This window comes from Ipomoea nil, unplaced genomic scaffold (assembly GCF_001879475.1).
Source record: "Ipomoea nil cultivar Tokyo-kokei standard unplaced genomic scaffold, Asagao_1.1 scaffold2957, whole genome shotgun sequence".
Taxonomy (NCBI): Eukaryota; Viridiplantae; Streptophyta; class Magnoliopsida; order Solanales; family Convolvulaceae; genus Ipomoea; species Ipomoea nil.
The window spans coordinates 3553206-3559337 of NW_017619385.1; positions in this window are offsets into that span (position 1 = coordinate 3553206).

A 6132-nucleotide genomic window follows, 5' to 3' on the forward strand; every position below is an offset into this window, starting at 1 on the left:
TATTCACATGAGATGTATTGCCCATATTCTGAACCTTGTTGTCCAAGATGGCCTGAAACAATGTGATTCTTCTGTGAAGAGGGTAAGGGAGGCTGTAAGATATGTGAGGAGTTCACCTGCTAGACTTAAGAAATTTAGGGACTTGGCTGAGTGGAATGGGATTGAACAGAAATCATCTTTGTGTCTAGATGTTCCAACCAGATGGAACTCTACATATCTTATGTTACAATCTGCAATTATTTATGAGAAAGTGTTTGAGTCACTTGAAGAAAGTGATACTGCCTACAAATCAGATCTGTCTAATGTTGTTCCTACTTTTCTTGATTGGGAGTCTGTGAAGAGTTTGGTGGAGATCTTGAAATGTTTTTATGATATGACAATAAGAATTTCTGGTTCTTTATATGTCACTTCTAACACTTTCTTTTCTGAAATTTCTGATATAATGCCTCTTGAATGGCATGGTGGAAGCTGGAGGGTCTGTGAAACTGATGGGAGAAAATATGAAGGCTAAATTTGAGAAATATTGGGGGGATATAGATAAAATGAACTTGATGATATTCTTTGCAAACATTCTAGACCCAAGAGACAAGTTAGAGTACATGGCAACACAGATGAATCACATGTATGGTGAGGAAAAAGGTAAACCATACTTTGAGAAAGTGATTGCAGCCTTGAAAGAGTTGTTTAATGATTATGCTGCCTCTACTCCTGTCTCTACTCCTGCCTCTACTCCTGTCAGTACTCCTACTGATTTTTCACAGTCTACAGTTGGGAGGCCCCAACATTTGTTAAAGTCACAGATTAAGAAACAAAGATTGGAGAGTGGGGGAATGAAAAAAACTGAGTTAGAAATTTACCTTGCTGAGGCAATACTTGAAGAAGAAACCTCTTTTGACATACTTAGATGGTGGAAGTTGAATGCTGAAAGGTTTCCTATCCTTTCTAAGATAGCTAGGGATGTTTTAGCTATACCAATATCTACTGTTGCATCAGAATCTGCCTTCAGTACATCTGGTAGGGTTTTGGATCCTTTTAGGAGTTCATTAACTCCTAAAATTGTGGAAGCTTTGGTCTGTACGCAGGATTGGCTTAGGCTATCAAATACCCCATTATCAATTGAGGAAAATCTGGAGGAATTGGAGAGATTTGAACAAGGTAACACATTCTATTCTATTTTTTTTAACAATTTGTTATTTCCTATTTTCCTTATAATTTTTTGTTGTTGCAGAAATTAGTACTGATGGTGGAAGTGGAACTGGAAGGAGTGGTGGTTCTACACTTGCTACAATTCCTGTAATGCTATGCTTTGTACTTTATACTGCTGTTTCTGTTTGAATGTATTCTGTAATACATTTATGCTGTTTGCCTGTTATTCATGACTCATGAGGCTTGCTTGCAGCTGGCTTGGTAACTAATTAAATTAGTTGCTGCCATTGTAAGTTGTTACATTGTTGGTAAGTTGGCACATTTTACAATTTGTTTATGTTTTATACTTTTATTATATTATGGCCATGATGAAAGCTTCCACCAATGATCTGAAAAATAAGGGATTAAGCTGGTATGTTGCTCCATCCTCATGGGGATGTTGTAGCAATTTCCCCTTAATCCTAACTTTGATATGGATAAAAAGCTTACTGAGCCAAGTTTATAAATTATAACTGTCTAATGATATTCTGTTGCTCAATAACTTATTTTTGCTATTTGGCATTTTGACTTATTGCTAACTTTGCTTAAGTTTTGAGTGTTTACAGGAAGATGAAGAACAATAGGAAGAGATTAGGAACTCTAGGAAGACTAGGAAGTAGGAACTTGGAATATTCAGTACTTTTTTGGCATGTAATTGCAATTTGCAAGGATAATTTTTTGACTTAAGTGCATATTCAGTAGTATTTTGGCATGTAATTGCAGTTAGAGTAAAATGTAATTGCATGTATGTTATATTAACTTTTTATATTTACACTGTTTTGTTCAATTTTGTAGTGCTTTTCCTTTATTTCATTACTATCAAACTATCCGAAATTGGTTCGGATATCCGACCGAACCGACCCCAACCGAAGTTCAGTCAAACCGAATAGATTTCTTAGATTAAAAAACGAAATAGGATTTAAATAATGATATCCGAAATCCGAAAGGGTTGCCCATCCGCCCACCCGAACCGCCCCGATCCGACCGATGCATGTTAGAAATAATTATTTCATAACAAGGATTTATATAATAAAGGTTGTAATTCCATAAGGTACTCACGTTGATGATTAGTGATGTGTAAAGGCGGAATTACTGGGTGAAATTCCCTCCCTCTCATTCTGTTAAAATTTAAGTTTATAAGGGTTAAAAGATGTATAATGGATAAGGTTATGGGTCTCACAATCCTAAAGGGATTTCTATTCCTAAAGGAGGTTCCCCATTCCTCTTGAAAGAGGGTTTCTCATCACATCTATAAATACCCAGGAAAACTCTAGGGATCTTAACGGTTTCAAATCTCTAAGTTTTCTAGTCTCCGTATCATCAGGAGGTGAATAAGGTATACGGATCAGAGAGGTGAAGCATTATATTCTTGATTCATTCAATTTAGAGATTACATCTTCAATGGAACCAAGTAAGTCATATCTTTCCTATTTAATTAAAAGTCCATGATCATGAACATTGTTTAGTTGATTGATTTGATTTACATGCGATCATTGTTAATTGTGCTTCCGCATTTAAGTTATAGCGCATAAAGGATTATTTAACATTTAGTATCAGAGCCTGCTTGTAAATTAATTAATCACTAAAATTAGGGTTCATGATATTTGGGGATTTTTTAATTATATAAGGTTTATTAATTGTGGATCTGTTATTACCACCGTATAATATATAATGAATATATATTTTATGTTCTGGACTGTTGATGTTGTTATCTATATGCTAAATATGAATTTAGTTGAATTTATGAACAGTAGTACGAATGCATACTGTAACGTCAAATTTATGCTTTCTGTATCGATCCATTCAAAATCATCAAAACATATATGTTACTATGTTAGTTGCTATGGACACGTACTGTGTATGGGATCAGGCAGTTTTGCATATGTTATTTTGGAATTGAATTGGATGGAATCTTGATTGGTATGCTTACTGTTTTTATATATAGCAGACATATATGTTGTAGTCATGCAGATATTCGTACTGTATATAATTTATATGTTATATGAGAACGACATATAAATTAATGTTTATTTTGTTTGGCCATTTAATTTGAGCCTATTTGGTTTATTTAAGGCATTAAGGACTTGCTTTAAATTATAGGCTCATTTGGGGTCAATTATGGTTGGAGGTTATATCCACTATTAGTTTATATATATGTTTATAAATGAATTATTAGCATAAAGCGAGTGCGTTAGTCGCCAAAGCGGTCCACTCAAGGTAATAGCTAATAATCATTTATGTTTATGTTTACAACATATATATAAATTAAGGTTTACTTACATAAAATGAGTTATTAGCATAAGGCGAGTGTGTTAGTCGTCAAAGCGGCCCACTCATGGTAATAGCTAAATAATCATTTATGTTTATGTTTGCAACATAAATTAAAGTTTATTCACATAAATAAATTATTAGCATAAGGCGAGTGCGTTAGTCACCAAAGTGGCCCACTCAAGGAAATAGCTAAATAATTATTTATGTTTACAAATGTTTATTGTACACAAGTATTTTGCATCGTTGAATGACACTAAAGGATTGATAAACATTTGTGATTATTAACACATGGTTCTAGCGGTTGCCCAAAGGTAGATCAGACATGTGATTAATGACAATTTAGGAGATTATGATTCTCGTTTTGTTAATATGTAGTGCATGTCCAAAGATGACCTATATATTAAATTGAAATTTGATGAATAGTCTCATTCAAGTATGTGTGAATGATGCATGTCAGTAAATTGACATTGTATTTAAATTTGACCCAAAGGCGGATTTAAATGCAAACTTAAAGTCTATAAATTATAGTCTGAATAAAGGTTTGTTACTCAAAGCAATTGATATGTGAGATAAATGTTTGCAGTGAACACTATCGTATCACGCTATAATGGTGACAGTTTATTGTCAGTGATAATAGCAGCAAGTCTAAATGTAGTAAAGAAGGTCAAGCATCCTATGAAGGTGCAAGGTAATGTTCAGAAAGTGCAGAAATGTTATTTCCGTAACAAACCTGGGCACAAGAAGGTTGAATGCCTGAAGAGGAAAGCTTGGATGGAAATAAAAGTATACATTCAATTTCAGTATGCTTTGAATCCAATCTTGTTAAGGTTCCTTCTAATACTTGGTGGTTAGACACTGGTGCTACAACACATGTTTATAACATTAAGTAAGATTTTTTACGTTTCAACCTCAAAGGGAAAATGAAAAGTTTCTTTTCATGGGAAACATGATGAAAGCTAGAATTGAAGGTATTGGAACTTACAGAATTAAGCTGGATACAGGTTTTTTTGCCTTGATCTTGAGAATTGTTTGTATGTTCCAAATTGTTCTAGAAATCTTGTTTCAATAGCTAGGTTGGAAACATTGGGTTTTTACTTTAAGATTGGAGACAAATGTTCGTATCAACAAAACCCTTTATGGTTATGGTGTTTTGTTGGATACACTATACTGTTTCAATCTTAATGTCTTTGTTAATTCCTTGTTTAATGTGATGTTTGTGTTAAAAGGAGTGCGCCAAAAGAATCTTCAGCTGACTTGTGGCATAAAAGGCTTTGTCATATATCCAAATAAAGGATATTGAGACTTATTCAGGTTGGAATTTTGTCTCAATTGGATTTTAATGACTGGAATGATGCATGTGTTGATTGCATAAAGGTAAAGCAAGTCAGACATGTATCAGTACACTCAGCCACAAGAAGCTCATGATTACTTGATTTAATACATACAGATATCTGTGGTCCTTTTAGGATGTTCCGTCTTAGGGCGGTGATAAATACTTTATTACCTTTATTGATGATCATTTTGGGTACTATTACATCTATTTACTGCGTGAAAGATCTCAGTCTGTGGATGTCCTAGAGACATTTCATATTTGAAGTTGAGAGTCAGCTAAATAGAAAGGTAAAGACAATTAGATCATATAAAGGTGATGAGTATTATGGGAAAACATCAAAAGTTGGGCAAATTCCTGACCCATTTAAAGAAATTCCTCGAATCTAAGGGCATTTTGTGCATAATACACAATGCTAGGCACACCACATCAAAATGGTGTGAAAGAAAGGTGAAATCGTACTCTAAGGGATATGGTTAGGAGTAAGGTCAATAACTGTACATTGCTTGTTTCATTGTGGATATATGCATTAAAGACAACAGCATACTTACTCAATAGGGTTCCTAGTAAGGTTGTTTTTTTTTTTTTTTTAAACACCTTATGAACTGTGGACAAGAAGGAAACCTAGTTTGAGGCATCTTCACATTTAGGGTTGTCAAGCTGGAGTGATGATATATAATCCACATGAAAATAAATTGGAATCCAGAACCATTAGTGGTTATTTCATTGGATATCCAGAAAGGTCTAAAGGGTACATGTTTATTGTCCTAATCATAAGTACGAGGATTGTTGAGTCTGGTGATACTCGCTTCATTTAAAATGGCGAAGTCAGTGGGAGTGTGGGAGCTCGTAATGTTGAGATTAAGGAGTCATTGATGGTTCCAGATTCATCAAGTGATCCTTTTTCCTATTGTTGTTCCTATTGCTGCAGTGCAGTGTAGCCTTATGGAAATACTTTGGAACAACAGCAGCTAGATGCTCAAATTCCACATGAGGAAGCTATTGTAAATGAAGATGAGGTTAAAACTCAAGATGATGATCAAGTGAAATCTCAACAGGAAGTGGCATTAAGGAGATCTACTAGATAGAAAAGATCAGTCATTCCTGATGACTATATTGTTTATGCACTTGAGCATTGATAATTATCCAGTCTCATTTAACCAAGCCATACAGGATAATAATTCTTCTTGAGAATTATTTTGGTTTTGGTGGCTCATTCTGTTCTTGAGCTCCACCAAATGGTTGTTAAAATTGCCTTTCAGAATGGTAAATTAAAAGAGGAAGTATACATGGATTAGCCGCAAGGCTTCATGGCCACAGGAAAGGAAAATCTGGTATGTAGATTG